This window comes from Esox lucius, chromosome 2 (genome assembly GCF_011004845.1).
Source record: "Esox lucius isolate fEsoLuc1 chromosome 2, fEsoLuc1.pri, whole genome shotgun sequence".
Lineage (NCBI taxonomy): Eukaryota > Metazoa > Chordata > Actinopteri > Esociformes > Esocidae > Esox > Esox lucius.
Genome location: NC_047570.1, coordinates 12,598,100 through 12,614,682, shown reverse-complemented (window position 1 = coordinate 12,614,682; position 16,583 = coordinate 12,598,100). Strand labels below are relative to the sequence as shown.

The 16,583-nt window shown below is 43.0% G+C and overlaps 1 protein-coding gene across 13 annotated transcripts in view; it reads right to left on the bottom strand.

Annotated features, from left to right (window-relative positions):
* The window catches only part of tjp1a (tight junction protein 1a), a 134,094-nt gene that overhangs the window by 72,200 nt on the left and 45,311 nt on the right, over positions 1 to 16,583 (bottom strand). The window contains exon 1 of one of the 13 annotated variants that reach the window (XM_013138382.3): positions 3,320 to 3,412. The exons of the other annotated variants lie outside the window; for them this stretch is intronic. The gene's annotated coding sequence lies outside the window, so the exon portion shown is untranslated. Of the gene's footprint in view, positions 1 to 3,319; positions 3,413 to 16,583 lie in introns of those variants that run through there. 13 annotated transcript variants of the gene reach the window in all.

Sequence of the window (16,583 nt, the reverse complement as noted above, 5' to 3'; positions counted from 1 at the left end):
TTGGTACCCATAAGAGATCTCCATGTGTCCAATCTAGCTGTCCCAGAGGACTAAGATAGCAGCAGCACTTGGAATGAAGCAAGAAATTGAAATGGTTGGCCTTTAACAACATTAATCATCACTGAACATGCTTCGGAAAGACTTCGTAGCACTGGGGACTTGGCACTGCAGGTGTTCTGTTCCACACTGGCATGTTCCACCACCTGACACACTGGATGATAATCACAGTGTGTGACGACTCACTGTCCTTCCTTCCTCAGTTCCTTCGGAAGTTGTCGTGCCTGATCACATCAACAAGAGGGGATCCACCCTTACAATATCTTAAGCAATGCAGTGTCCATGTTAATTGTGCCTGTGACCTGGCCATAAGCATTTCTGGGGTCCGAGTAAATACTTTGGTTGACAATAACCAAATAGTCAGCCATTGCCAAGACCTTCCACATCCAGAGTCCTGTTCCAATTGGCCCCTGTCCTGTGAGATCTGGCTGCACCCTCATCTTTCCACCGTGTGACTCTTAGTATATCCAATGGGGTAACCCTCCAGTCCGCCAACAGCTAGAAGCTTCCTCCATCTATAGCCTAGAAAAAAGTGGGACCCCGAGATTGCCAAAGACCTGAACATTCTCCCCCGCCCCTGGCAAGCTCACCACCACGGGTCCAGGACCAGCCGTCCCGTCTCAGCGGAGCCTGACCTCAGACAGGGCAGGGGCCCAGCAGTGGTTTATTAAAAGAAAACAAAGCTGAAGAATGCGGGGATGTGTACACTTAATCCCCAGACCAAGGCAGAAGAAATCCACTGTTCAGCCTCCCAGGGAGCCTCTGAAGACAGGCACTCAGGTCTAAAAGTGGCACAGACCCCCCGCCCCCCCTCCCTCCCCGCCATCTTTCCAGTTTTCCAGTACTTCAGATCAATTGTGAAAAGCTTAATCTTTTCAGTGTGCGATGGGAGGCTTTATGCCCCCCCCCCCCCTCATAACCCATGATACGCAGGTTATTCAAGTGTACAAGTCTGTCTGCTTCAGCTGTTGAGGAGGGGAGAGGGTAGTGGGATGCAGGATGACTGGATGAGAGGTATGCCTGGGCCCTTTGAACACAGTCAGTGGAGAGGGAAGGAAAAGCCTGGTTAACAGCAACAGCCCCGTTAATCTCCACCACATCACCAACTGAAATCAGATGACCCAGTCAACAACTCCACACACCCCTAGAAGCTCCCCACTCTCGAACAATAACTCAGGTGCTCGGGTCAAAACCCCCCCCCAACGTAATCATTTCCCATCCATAAATCTCCATCGTTGGACTTTGATGACATGCAACCTTCCATTGCACATAAGATGACGTATTTATACATGAGAATACATAGGCCTATAGCCGGACAACATGAGCGCCCAGTCTGTTAATTGAACAAATCATCCTCATCACTAATCTGGCTTAGAGCATGTTTGCATGGTGCCTCAGAGGCTAAACGGGCTAGCTGATGAATGACAATATGCTTCTCCCAATTAGCCAACATATGGATGCATGGTGTGTCACCAACACGTGTTGCATGCAACAAAATAAATCAGTTAGCATTTGACAACTAAATTCAGATTCATTATAACCACACAGTAAATCAATGGAATGAGAAAAAGGGTAAACAACTGTGACACGCAGCTGCAGAGGAACTGGTTCTAATTCAGTGACAGTACAACATAACTGTAGGAAATACGGACTCATTAGCAGCCTATTGCAGAGAAGGAAAACTTGCTGGCAGTGAACCAGTGATGGGGGGCACTGAACCATGGCTGATAAAGCTTATGCACCTGACCCACACTCCTACTGCTGGAGAGTGCCCCCCTCTCAACTCTTCCAAAATGTTCCTACAATTAAACACATCTGGGAGAGTAGCTGATTGGTACTTTACTTCCTCAGCACACTGCCTCTCCTTTCAGTTCTGGGCACCTTATTTTCTGGTTCCGTCTGAGAAATATGACTTAAAGAACACCCAGTTCTCATCACCTTCAGGCAGTTCTCTCTCATGCTCAACACATGTCAACACATCTCTACACATCTCAACAAATCTCTACAAATCATCTCTACACATCACTAAACATCTCTACACATCTCTACACATCTCTACCAGCCTGTTTGGCAAAAAAATCCCTTGTGGCAAATGCTGGAACGTCACTTTGAGTTAATTAAATCTCTGGGCATCTGCTCTGCCTGGGCAATTACAACAGTGAGAAGCCAGGCAATGAGAGCCGTGCGAGAATGAAGGTGCTTCAAGGGCATCAGACTGCGAGCATGGATAGATGAGAGGCATGGCGGTCGTCTCTGCTCCACATTTCACAGCACCTTTGACAGACGTGATCCTGGAGCATTTCTATGCAGATGTGAACAGCTGCTGATGCATTTTTAACTTCACAGTTTCATTGAATTAGCCCTTCTCTGCTCTCAGTGTATCGTCTCTTTGGACATCGACCTGTCCAAAACAACCACTTCGCTGTGCATGAAAAGACGTTACAGAGACATTAAATATGCATGTCTTCAGTAGAGGAAACCGTTCTCCTTCCATTCACATTTCGCCAACAACAGGAATCTGAATGTCTATGAATCACAATAGGGCTTATGAGAGATGAATCTGTAACAACTGCCCTTAGGACTGAGGAAACATGGTTTCTGATCTCAGAGCAGCATATTAAAATGTACAAGTAGTAAAACTCTGCCCTCTGCAGGAAAACAGCTCTATATGATCTCTGTGGGTCTGATTGGCTTTGGAGTGGAGCAGCTGCTTTCTACTGTTCTTTACTGTGACAAAAGCACCACCAGTGGCAGCACTGCTTTACTGCAGACACCCTGAGACACTATAACAACAGTCACTATAACTATAGATACAATAACAACAGACAATATTATTACAGACACTATAACAGTCACTATACCTACAGACACAATAACTACAGACAATATTATTACAGACACTATAACAGTCACTATAACTACAGACACTATAACTAGAGACACTGTAACTAGAGACACAATAACTAGAGACACAATAACTACAGACACTATAACTACAGACACTATAACTACAGTCACTATAGCAAGTGACACTATAACTAGAGACACAATAACTACAGACACTATAACCACAGACCCTATAACTATATACAATATTACTAGAGTCAATATTACTTGTGTCCGTAAGCAAATAAGTGATTGAGGAAAGTATTTCACAGGTTTCTAATGATAAAGCCAAACAACATTGCCAGTATGCTCAGATTCAGAATAAAGGTTTTGTCTATAAACGGAACACATATAACCACAATAGAAGAAGCATTACCCTGATCACCTCTCAGTCAAGACAGGAGCAAGAACCCAGTCCAGGAAGTGGACGGAATGCAGACCAACAGACCGTAAACATTACAACAAAGAAAGTTTGTGGATTCTTCTTCTCCTGCAATGAATGGTTCCTGCTTCAAACCCGGTCAGCCATGTTATTTACACTGGGTTAATGTTTGTCAAGGAGGTTGCACAGCTTCAGTGACCTCTGAGACCCAGGACCGGAGCTGTAAACCAGAGGAGGGAGTGTCTTGGATGTGTGTGTACATGTATACATAGCGATGCGTTTTTCAGAAACATACAGGTCTAATTTCATTTGATAATTTGAATCCCAACGCAGGGCGACCAACAAAATAAATCACACAGGATGTACTGAACCAATGAAAAGTAATTGGACTCAATTTGTGAAATGAATGAGAGGGTGTTTGTTGGTCAGAGCTGAAATGTTTCTTTGCAGGCTGACCTCTGACTCCTAGGGCCCTGGCCCCTGACACAGAGGCCCTGGTCAGGCTTTGTCTATTTGCGTTGTAAACCTGCAAAGGTCAATTATTAGATTACCCTGGCCTCTAATTTAATACAACACATTTTTTGGTTTAACCTTTATTAAAACAGGTAAATCCAGCTCAGACCAAGGTGTCTTTTACACCACTGAGGGGCATTTGTTAGCCGACCAAATCTCTTTCTCTATCGACACTGCGCTTAAACGCAATGCACTGACAAACCCACCAGCTAAATGAACCGCAACACCGGCCAAAAACCCCAAAACACATCCTTTCCCAGCGGCTCCTCTATACCATACAAAACTCCTCTGCGCAGAAGTGAGACCCTGGGAAATGGGTCAATCTCCTCGGTTATAATGGAATTGGACGGTTAAGCCATCCTAGCCCAACCAACAGTGAATACGGTGTGGAGAACATCTCATCCCTGGCTCCATAGGTAGCCTAGCCCTGGTGTCCCAAACTATCAGCCGTGATCCTGATGCATCCCAGCGGGGGGGGGGGGGTCACCGGCTCAGGCGGTGATGAATCCTCCCTGAGAGGTGGTGGGGGGAGGGGGGGGGGTGACACCCCTTCCTGTAGCAAGTGTCCCTCATCCCTCCCCGCCTGCCTCCTTCACCTGTCAGCTCATATTAAACCGCTCCGCTCCCTTTTCATCCCCTTCCCGCCCTCTCGCCTCCTATTCTAAAAGACGCCAGCACAAAGCCCTGGACTGCTGGGGGCTCCACTGACCTCCCCCGGGGCAGGTCACTTTGCAAAGTCTCCCATTTCTGGTGGACAATTCAGTTTCATACTGAAAGTAAAAGTCAAATGTGAAATGAGAAACCCGGGGAGTGGAGCACAGCGGCGGTGAGAGCAGAGGGAGATGTATCAGCGGGTTTGCAGCGTTGGCTGGATCTGCAAAAGGGATGATGGCTACATTACACATTTAGAGGAAAGCGGACCGAAAGCAGAGGGCAGATTTAACAGAAAAGACGGTGGAGGAATGCGGAAGACACTGACTCCAGTTCAGCCTTTATGGACGCTCTTGCTGCGGCAGTAATCTGCATTCCGGGAACGTCCCTTCATCATTTACTACTAAATAGCGTTGTTCCACACTATCCAAAGGACATTTCATAGGTGAGATAAATGAACTGTCATCCGCTAAGTTGGGATAACATCCGTTTACATCTATAATGAAGTGCCTCGGAAATGATGTTTTGCTGGCATGGAATGAATGAGCGTTGCGAATTCTAAAAGACAGCCACTATGGCCTTAAGTGTGCAGCCATTGTCTTCTGTGTCCTGTTCTCCTACAAGCCAGAGGCCATACAAGGTATACTGAGCCAAATGGCCCAGTTAAATCAGGCCATCGCATGGAACTGCAATAAACCCACATTTTAGCTCCAAGACTTTTAAGCCTTCTTGACTGAGCACACTGGCTTGGAAAAAACTTGCTTCATTTAAACAAATAAATGCTGACTTGTCATAATCTCCCATAATACCGTCATAGAACTGTTATGACACGTCTATGAAGAACCTATATAAGGGTAAAATTCAAAGCACAAGACATCATTCAATTACGCCATAGCCTGCCATTATAACATATTCTAAAAGTGGCTTTAATAATGGCATGGTACATGAGCACATGCTGATGGCAAAACAATCGACAACTATCCTCTATCCTCTCATTTAGGTAAACGTCCACAGGACAGCACAGGTGGATGAGATCTGCTAGAACACCAGTCGACGCCTGTTCCATCTTAGCAAGGTGCCGCATTGCCCCACAGGAGGATGTGTTGATGTGTGCACGGATGTGTTGATGTGTGCACTGCGTGTCACCACTGACAGAACACACAGTGACAGTGAAGCCCTCGCAGCGAACCAGCAACCAGCGGGGCAGAGTTGGAAAGATACGACGCAGTACGTAGAGCTGCATGAACTACAACATTGATGCAACCCATGGCAGAGATGTATACAAATACAGCATTTGTATGAATATTGCAAAGATCAATATTGCAATCTGTATTCATTGTGCAACTGTGACAGGGTTAGATTTCAGATCTACTGGCTACACAAAACGCCTGCAGTAGCGTCAACCTGTCCTCCCCTAAAAAATCCTGACCACTAAGTTGATAAACACCCTACTAAAACTAGAGCTAAGTGCTACTACAGCACTATACCATAAAGGACTAGGTGGATAAACTAGTGAGCGTCAGTCAACGACGTCTACACAATTCAGAAAAATACAATGGAAATGCATTTTAACATTGCGCTGCAGATTGGATAAAATAAATAAATTATTACCATTATTTTACCAGGTAAGTATGCTAAGAACAGATTCGTATTGACAGTAACAACCTGGGAGCAATTTTTGTTGACAATCTTCCAGCACAGATATTACCCATAGCGTGGTGAACCCCTCCCCATCCTCACTTCTGACAGACAAACTTTTTCAGTCTTTTGTTGCTTCTATCCCAACTTTTTTGAAACATTTGCTGGCATCAACTTCAAAGTGGGCATATACACTCACCTAAAGGATTATTAGGACTAATACTGTGTTTGACCCCCTTTCGCCTTCAGAACTGCCTTACTTCTACGTGGCATTGATTCAACAAGGTGCTGAAAGCATTCTTTAGAAATGTTGGCCCATATTGATAGGATAGCATCTTGCAGTTGATGGAGATTTGTGGGATGCACATCCAGGGCACGAAGCTCCCGTTCCACCACATCCCAAAGATGCTCTATTGGGTTGAGATCTGGTGACTGTGGGGGCCATTTCAGTACAGTGAACTCATTGGCATGTCCAAGAAACCAATTTGAAATGATTCGAGCTTTGTGACATGGTGCATTATCCTGTTTGAAGTAGCCATCAGAGGATGGGAACATGGTGGTCATAAAGGGATGGACATGGTCAGAAATAATGCTCAGGTAGGCCGTGGCATTTAAACAATGCCCAATTGGCATTTAAACAATGCCCAATTGGCACTAAGGGGCCTAAAGTGTGCCATGAAAACATCCCCCACACCATTACACCACCACCACCAGCCTGCACAGTGGTAACAAGGCATGATGGATCCATGTTCTCATTCTGTTTACGCCAAATTCTGACTCTACCATCTGAATGTCTCAACAGAAATCGAGACTCATCAGACCAGGCAACATTCTTCCAGTCTTCAACTGTCCAATTTTGGTGAGCTCGTGCAAATTGTAGCCTCTTTTTCCTATTTGTAGTGGAGATGAGTGGTACCCGGTGGGGTCTTCTGCTGTTGTAGCCCATCCTCCTCAAGGTTGTGCGTGATGTGGCTTCACAAATGCTTTGCTGCATACCTCGGTTGTTACGAGTGGTTATTTCAGTCAAAGTTGCTTCTATCAGCTTGAATCAGTCGGCCCATTCTCCTCTGACCTCTAGCATCAACAAGGCATTTTCGCCCACAGGACTGCCGCATACTGGATGTTTTTCCCTTTTCACAACATTCTTTGTAAACCCTAGAAATGGTTGTGCGTGAAAATCCCAGTAACTGAGCAGATTGTGAAATACTCAGACCGGCCCGTCTGGCACCAACAACCATGCCACGCTCAAAATTGCTTAAATCACCTTTCTTTCCCATTCTGACATTCAGTTTGGAGTTCAGGAGATTGTCTTGACCAGGACCACACCCCTAAATGCATTGATGCAACTGCCATGTGATTGGTTGATTAGATAATTGCATTAATGAGAAATTGAACAGGTGTTCCTAATAATCCTTTAGGTGAGTGTATATTACCCAAATCTGATACCTAACACTATAGATATTCCCCAATCTGATACCTAACACCATAGATATTACCCATACTGATACCTAATACCATAGATATTACCCAATCTGATACCTAACACCATAGATATTACCCAATCTGATACCTAACACCATAGATATTACACTGATACCGACTGCCTTAGATATTACTCAGATTGATAGCTTCCGCCTGCTTCTTTTTACTACTGCAGCAAACCCTGTTGCCATGGAAACAAGTGGAGAAAAATACTAGCTTCTACTCTGCTGTGGTTTGTTTTACACACACTCAGGCATGAAAAACATCTTCAGTTTGAAAGGAGTAAACATATTCACAATAACTATTCACAATAATAAGTATATTCTTCATATATTTCCCTCCCTGCATATGCTGTACGCCTTCCCAATAGAGATGATTTAAACACACTATCCTAAAAACATATACTAAGGAACTATACTGTCTTCCCGGCTCATTCGGATCAACGGAATGATTCCTAGAGGTTGGTAGAACTGGGACACTGCAGGGTAAGGACTGCAAGGTTAGCATCCAGCCTGGTTAGTGTCCAGCTATCTCCTGCAGCCCTACCTCTGTAAACAGGTTCACACGATAAAGTCAGCCCTGTCCCCTTCAAACAATACCCAGCCACAGTGGTGGACCTGTAGTCAAGCATAACTCCACCCCTCCTGCCTGCCTGGGCGTCGGAATCAAGAGCTGTACAGCATACTTAATATAATGGGAAAGATCAATAACTTACAGAGGAAAGGAGACCGCCTAACATACTAATTACGTGCACACAAAAGCTTGCTGTCACACTCTACCGCCTGCACACACTGCTACATGTCAAGTGAATGACAGCATGACCTGCACTGGTGTGTAGAATTCCCAAAACAGCCGTATGCCTATAGCTTTGCATGTACAATGCACGAAACAGTCGTTGTACGCAGGCTACTTATGTGGACCTTACAACAACTCCCCCCCCCCCCCCCACAATCACCCTCTCCACCTCAATCACACCCACCCTCTCCCCGTCGATCACACTCCCCCTCTCCCCCTCCCCCACACTCCCCCTCTCCCCCTCCACCACACTCACCAATCAGGGAGCTAGTTCTAACCAAAGAGAGCAGAGCTCATCTTTCCCTATGTCCTACTCCTCCCCCCCGTGTAAAACGATTGCTTAGACAACTGCCACATCGCCAACAACCTTTATTTCCACAGAGCACAGAATATACTCAGTGATGTGCTTCGGGTCCCTGCTATTGTGAAAATAGCAATGCTGACTGTTTTGAGTCCAAGCTAGGAGCCAGTATCTCTATTCCTGTCCTGATTAGAAATAGAAGGAATCGTGAGCATGCAACCTATAAAGTAAACTTGTCTAATATGATAACTGTAGCAATTCAACCTACTAGTCCAGGAACCCCTTTTATATCTATTAAGCTGGCTTTACATAATATCAGATCTCTCGCCAGAAAATCATTCTTGGTAAATGACATTATAATATCCTACAACCTAGATTTTATGTTTCTCACTGAAACGTGGCTAACAAAAGATTGTAGAGCTACTATTCTTATCGAGACAGCCCCTGAAAAATGTAGCAATATGAATGTGTGTCAAAATGGTAGGAAAGGAGGAGTGGCTGCCCTATTCAAATATACATTCCAGTGCAAAGAAAATACACTAGGTAATTTTATTTCTTTTGAACACATTGAAGGGTACCCCCAAAATTTTGTTTTTAACCATTTACAGACCTCCACGATATTCTGCAAATTTTATTGATGATTTTGCTGAACTACTCTCTGTTATATGAGTTGATTATAACTTGTTTGTTATTACAGGGGATTTTTACATCCACATAGATAACAGTACGGACAATAATGCCAGAAAACTTTTTGCACTACTTGACACTTTTGATATTACTCAACATGTGAAAGAGCGTACACACACTCAAGGCCACATTCTAGATCTGGTTATCTCTGAAGGTCTCAATATTTCCTCTGTCATGGTTAAAGACTTGGCCCTGTCTGATCATTTCTGTGTCTTTTTTGAATCACTTATCTCCCCGAATGTTCCAGTAAACTCTGTTTCTGTTAAGAAAAGGTACCAATGCTCAGTTTATGGAAGCCATAGCTATCTCTCCAACAATAAGAGTCATAACTTTAATGCCAAAATATTGAATGTCATGGATTGTGTTGCAGCGGTAAAGGTAAAGAAAACTATGAGCAAACAGAAAACACCATGGAGAACCACCATGACGATAAGCACCCTGAAAAGAGAATGTAGGGAAGCGGAAAATGAGTGGAGGAAAACTAAACTTCTAATCCACTATGACATCTATAAACAAAGCCTTGGTAGCTTCAACAATGAGTTACGCAGGGCCAGACAGCAACATTTATCAGGAATGATCAACAAAAATATCAACAATACCTGCACTCTATTTGTCATGGTTGACAAGCTAACAAACCCAATAAAGCAGATAGCATCAGAACTCATGTCCACAGTGAAATTTAATGAATTTGGGTTTCTTTAGTGAAAACAAAAAAAGGACTCTGTACCGTCACCACGACCACCAAGACATAACTTGGTTATTGTCACATTTTAATACAATTGATCAAAAATCTCTAGATGAAACAGTTCGACATCTTAAAGCTTACACTTGCTGTCTCGACACACTGCCATCAGACTTTTGTGATCTCAAGCGGTCTCTTAGACCAATTTCAGTCAGGTTTCCGACCTCACCACAGTACTGAAACGGCACTGATTAAAGTTTTAAATGATATACGGCTGAATACTGATTCTGATAAAATAACAGTTCTGGTTCTATTAGATCTCAGTGCAGCATTTGACACTGTAGATCACAGAACACTTATAGATAGGCTGGAAAATTGTGTAAGACTCTCCGGGACAGTCCTTAATTGGTTCAGATCTTATCTAGATGGCCGGAGTTACTTTGTCACCATTGGTAATCATTAATCTGATAGGGTGGCTATGACATGCGGAATTCCACAGGGATCAGTTCTCAGACTGCTTCTGTTCAATCTCTATATGCTACCTCTGGGCCAAATTCTACAGAATAACAACATTAACTACCACAGCTAAGCCAATGATACTCAAATATATATGGCTCTTGAATTGTATGACTACAGCTCAATAGACTCTCTGTGTCACTGTATAGAGCACATAAATACCTGGATGAACCAAAATTGTCTATAATTAAACCAAGATAAGATAAGATTATTGTGTTTGGCAACAAAGTATTAGTAAAGAGCTGGATTTGCGGGCCCCTAAAACCAGGGATCAAGTGCGTAATCTTGGTGTTCTGACTCAGACCTCACATTTAACAGTCATATCAAAGCGGTCACCAAAACAGCATTCTATCATCTAAAACATATAGCCAGAATCAAAGGCTTGGTGTCTCAAAAAGACCAAGAGAAGCTCATCCATGCTTTTATCTCTAATAGGGTTGACTACTGTAATGGCCTCTTAACTGGACTCTCGAAAAAGACTGTAAAACAGCTGCGGCTCATTCAGAATGCTGCTGCTAGAATGTTAACCAGGACCAACAGAACAGAGCACATCACTCCGGTTCTTAAATCTTTGCATTGGCTTCCAGTCAGTTACAGAATAGATTTCAAAGTGGTGCTTTTAGTTTATAAATCCCTAAATGGTTTAGGACCCGAATACATTATTGATATGTTTAAAGAACATAAACCAAGCAGGGCTCTTAGATCCATGAACACAGGTCAGCTAGTAGAGCCCAGAGTCCAAACTAAACATGGAGAAGCTGCGTTTAGCACTTATGCTGTACACAACTGGAATAAACTACTTAGACGTGCCCCAAACGTATACATTTTTAAATCCAGGTTAAAATAACTTCCCTTTTCACGTGCCTATAGACTCTGTGCACCAGCGTAGTGACGAACTTCCGCTTTTGTCTAGAAGTCGGTATTGCAGTTTCCGGTTTACTTACTAATACTCATCCGCATTAGTAAACACCTAAACTCACAACAAGATGAGTGATGCTGTTGTACGGGAAAAAAAAGAAATCTAATGTACGTGACTCATTTAAGTTTCAAGGTACAAGTGGGGCATCATTTTAATCGGGAGAATGTCCTCTTTTTAATAAAATTTGGCTTGCCCCATTCAATGACTTCAAACGCTAGACTAGAAATAGTCAGAAAAGGCAATTGTTTATATACTTCCACGTAACACAGTTTTAAGCGCAATTAATACCATATAGGACCAGATGTTTACTTCCTATGCCAGTTGTTATTTTTCAGTTTTGTTGTGAAATGAGGTTACAGTAGTAAAATAAAAGAGGATACCTGTTTTGGTGCTTTTTTGATACTATAGAATTTTAAGCTTCATTCAGGTTAGAAGAGGCTGAACGAAGGTTCGTTTCAATTCACTTGCTATGGGGACGCGCTAGCGTTCCAGCTCAGCCAGCGATCTTTTGCCGTTTTTGAGGCTAGGGTGAATTTTTATGTGTTCTAATACTACACTAAAAAGGAACACGTCGCTAACTAGCTTAGCCAATAGCCGGCCGGCACACCACAGTAAACTACTTCCCTCGTAGTTGTGCAGATAACTCGATACGTAGAGTTTGAATCCCTTATTCTGCTTGTTGGAGCAGGGGACCAGGCATCAACAATTCGATGGACATCACTAATGCTTATTTTAGGCAGGTCTTGGAGACCTCTACTAAAAACTGATATTTTGGGCGACGCGGGTGATCGCCTTAAGTAAACCGGAAAATTATCCCATTTTTAATCTTTATATGTTTTCTTATTGTATTTTTATAATTATGATATATTCATTTGTTTTGATGTTTTCATTTGAGTATTTGTTTTTATGTTATTGTACTTTCATATATTTTTCTTTGTAAAGCACATTGAATTGCTTCAATGTAGGAATTGTGCTATATCAATAAACTTGCTTGCTTGCTTATAGATCGTTAATAATGATGCAGCGATTGATAGGCCAGCGATCCATTGATCTCCCTTTCTAATAGTGAAAAAAAAATTATTGCTGACGTCCAAATTTCTACTGACGTAAATTATTGTCAATCAAATGAGGACGCAACACTTTGGTCATTAAACAATTCTGTTTTCTTTATTCCTCGCAGCAAGTTCTTACTTCAGGTTACTGATTATAAAAATACAGCCACAGATCTTAGCCTACTAGATGCTAAAAATAGTTCACAGCAATCAGTACGGCAAACAAATGCCATTCACATGATAAGCACTTATTTGCTTTGTATGAGTATTCCACAACTACACAAGAAACCACTGTCAACACATCAAAACCCTGCTTAAAAAGCATGTGCATGGGATGAAATTAGCACTCAGATAGGACTGTCAAGTTAATACATGAGTAGCAGCAGTTTAATACATGAGTAGCAGCAGTTAATTTGTACCAGAGCCACGCTAGTTATTTGAATGAGGGCTTGCATAGTTGCTAGCTAATGTATGTAAACCTCTTTTTGATCATGTGGCAGGTAGCAGCATTTTAGAACAAGATGTTAATTTCTTAAAAATCAATCCCCATACATGAAAATTAAATGAAGCTGAAAAACTACAGTATCCGCACTTGGTACTGACTGGTGCCATCCCTAATGGTCATGATATCTATAGGATCTCTGGTCCAATTCTTTGGCTGTCATGACCTTCCAGGCAACATTAGAAATGCATAGCTACATAGAATTACAACCATTAGTAACCGGAGTAAGACGGCATGTGTCCATTTTGTTGTGTGAAATGGTCGTGTCATTAAGCACCTAATGGATTCCTGCTATCTTCAGTAGAGGAAACATCCAGAAGAGGTGTAATAAGAGCTCATGCTACATGCGTGTGATGGAGCATCTCCAGAGAATAAACTGTGCGGTGAAACACTGAAGGCTTGCTGTCTTCCTATTTGATAAAGGGCTGCACAAGCCAAGCCAATCACAGGATGTTACTGGTTCTATTGTGTTTTATTGTGCACAGTCTGGTATTGCAATAGCCCTGGTCAGTATGTGAGTCAATGGAAGACACAACTAGCGAAGACAAAAAAAGACTAATCTGAAACGACAGCACACATTTTTACGCTCACCGGTAATTCTGAAAAAAATTATAAACTGGCAAAGAAATGCTAAATGCGACAGCTGATCAATTTGTGCAATCTTCTTAAAAGTTAAACAGGAAAGAATAACCATGAAGACAGGTTTAAATCACTGAAATTGATGGTTTCATGGGGTTCATGTGTAACATTTCTATTTCATTTTCTGAATTGCCTCACTTGTGAAGAAAATGTGTGAAAAGGTCACATTAATACCATTATAATGAGTGCGGCTAAAGGGAACCAAACATGGCTGTACACCTTGAATGCTGGAAAGTGGGCTGGATTAAAAGTGTGTTTGTGTATATAAGAATTGTGTGTGTGTGCGTATGCTGTATGTGTGCATTAATAGAAGGTCAATGTGATGCCAGGACTAAACAGCTTCCTACAGTACAGCATAAATCAGGGCTTGACATTAAAATGTCCACAGGCTACACAAGTAAAAAACGTCCCCAGAGCATCAGGAGTTGTGTCATGATCCCCTTAAAGTCAGCAGGTTGTGTCATTGTCCCCTGAATGTCAGGAGATTGTGTCATGGTCATCTGAATGTCAAGAAGTTTTGTCACGGTCCCCTGAATGTCAGGAGGTTGTGTCATGGTCACCTGAATGTCATGAGGTTGTATCATGGTCATCTGAACATCAGGAGGTTGTGTCATGGTCACCTGAATGTCATGAGGTTGTATCATGGTCATCTGAACATCAGGAGGTTGTATCATGGTCACCTGAATGTCATGAGGTTGTATCATGGTCATCTGAACATCAGGAGGTTGTGTCATGGTCACCTGAATGTCATGAGGTTGTATCATGGTCATCTGAACATCAGGAGGTTGTGTCATGGTCACCTGAATGTCATGAGGTTGTATCATGGTCATCTGAACATCAGGAGGTTGTATCATGGTCATCTGAACATCAGGAGGTTGTATCATGGTCATCTGAACATCAGGAGGTTGTGTCCCTTGCTGTCTGGGCTTTAGAGCACAGCAATGCACCTCTGTGGTCAATTGAAAAGGCTGCCAGCTAATCTAGACCCGCCCACCAAACTTTGTTTATTTTTGTGCTTATTTGCTTGTATTCATCTGACACCATGCCCTTTATCTACACCTAATGCACCAGACAATGATTTACTGTGAGCTCCTGTACTACGGCACAAGGGACCTAAACACACACACACACTAACCTAAACACACATCCCACACACCTAAAACACACCACACACTGCCCTAAACACCATGCACACGCAGACCTAAACACCCCCCCCCCCCACAAACAAACAGACCTTAACACACACACACACACACAAACCATAACACACACAAACACACTAATGCATGAATGGTTCTAGACTGAGATATATATAATACCCCAGATTCTAAAGCTATATCAGCTTAATTCAAAGGATACAACAGCAATATCCTACTAGGGGCTCGTCTCCTACACCTGTAAGGCAGATGCCCACACTCACACAAGGATGCATGGGTACACACAGTATGTACACCTCAGCACACATGCTAGAGCACACAGCCACTAGTCCCCTGGAATTAAAAAACCTCCACCCTCATATGAATTAAAAAGCCTCCACCCTCATATGAATTAAAAAGCCTCCACCCTCATATTAATTAAAAAGCCTCCACCCTCATAAGAATTAGAATGCATCCACCCTCATAAGAATTAAAATGCATCCACCCTCATATGAATTAAAAAGCCTCCCCCATCATATGAATTAAAATGCTTACACACAAATATGAATTAAAAAGCCTCCACCCTCATATGAATTAAAATGCCTCCACCCTCATATGAATTAAAGAGCCTCTACCCTCATATTAATTGAAATGCTTACACCCTTATATTAATTACAAAGTCTCCACCCTCATATGAATTAAAGAGCCTCTACCCTCATATTAATTGAAATCCTTACACCCTTATATTAATTACAAAGTCTCCACCCTCATGAATGACTCTGTTGGTTTCGAAGATCAAAACCCCCCATATATGTTTGTGTGCAGTGGTAGTTCCACAGGATGTGTGGATCGGCCTACAGTACACGTGGCAAGTATACTATGCATCTATTCTGAACACTGCAGCCAGTTGTCACTGTGCTCCCATCCCTGATAAACTCCACGCCTTACCTCTACTCCGCCTTCGTATTCATCACCCCACTCCTAACCCCCCCCCCCCCCTCTCTCGGCGCTTTGCTCGCCTATTATAGAACGCAGGGGTTTTTCATCAGCTGCTCATCAGTCAACACAACACACTGAGAAGGCAGATATAAGGTGTTTACCAAGCGGCTCTGTATCTGCTATCTGAGCCCAGCTGTCAGACACAGGAAAGCTCTTCATGTACACTACGGACAGAACAAGAACGCGAAATGGCACATGTGGAACATTAATAAACAATGGATGTAATGAACCTCTGAAAAGAGACACACTGTCTCCAGGTAAGTGCAGTGGCTGTACCTGAGGCAATAGAGAATAATCCCAATCTCCCCTGTCAACTCATCTATCTCATGGGCAGTCAGCTCCACTTCCATATAAAGAGTAATCTCAATCTCCCCTGTCAACTCATTTATCTCAGGGGCAGTCAGCTCCACTTCCATATAAAGAGTAATCTCAATCTCCCCTGTCAACTCATTTATCTCAGGGGCAGTCAGCTCCACTTCCATATAAAGAGTAATCCCAATCTCCCCTGTCAACTCATCTATCTCAGGGCCAGTCCGTTCCACTTCCATGGCACTTTTCGGTATAATCGATCCCCCATTTCAGGGCCGACAGACACGGGCAACTGCTTTGCATTACAAGACAAATGGGGGTGCTGTAGTGTTGGCCTGAATAATTAATAACCGCGTTCCCAGGTGAGTTACATCTCAAAATGGCCTCCTTCTAACTGCATTCACCTTCTAGAGGCTTCAGCGCTTCAGGACCTTTTT